We start from the raw sequence: 752 nt of genomic DNA, 5'->3' as shown, positions 1-752 counted from the left end.
CCTCATCCTCCACTGCTGCTCCCCCTCATCCTCCACTGCTGCTCCCCCTCATCCTCCACTGCTTTTCTCCAGCCACAGGGTTTGGTTTCAAGGTGACATGTTTTCCCCTGTGTAGTTCTGGCTGTCCTGAAATTTACTGTGTAGACCTGAGACCCACCTGCCTATGATTCCCAAGTACTGGGATTAAAGGCAAGCACCACTATGCCTGGCTGTAAGGTGCTAGTTTGTTTTGGTTTTTGGTTTTTTGAGACAGGATTTCTCAATGTAGCCCTGGCCGTCCTGGAACTCAAACTGTAGACAAGGCTTCTCTCAAACTCACAGAGATCCTCCTGCCTCTGCCTCCTGAGTGCTGGGATTAAAGGTGTGTGCCATCACTGTCCGGCTTCAAGGTGCTCTTCTAAGATCGCCCTTGTGGTTAGTATGTGAATGACCTTGCCCCTAAACAGATCTCCAAACTGTCAAGAACCAAGTACCAACCAAGTCTCAACCTGAAGCCAGTTCAGAGCCACGGCCTAGACAAAGACAGTAGTGTGAGTTTGTAAATACAGGTGAGGCCAGCTGGCAACTTCTGGTAGCCATACCCTCTGGGCTCTACCTGTCCTCTGAGGTTGTGCCTGTCCATTTTGTGGGCCTCCACTACCACTGTTCTGTGTGATTTTTAGATCTCTTGCATTGCTTAGCTCTCCGTGTATGAGTGTTCTGCCTGACGCACGTCTGTGCGTTGTCTGCATGCAGTGCCCACAGATGCCCAA

Source organism: Mus caroli, chromosome 4 (assembly GCF_900094665.2).
Source record: "Mus caroli chromosome 4, CAROLI_EIJ_v1.1, whole genome shotgun sequence".
In the NCBI taxonomy this organism is placed as follows: domain Eukaryota; kingdom Metazoa; phylum Chordata; class Mammalia; order Rodentia; family Muridae; genus Mus; species Mus caroli.
Note: the sequence above shows the minus strand (reverse complement) of the source record.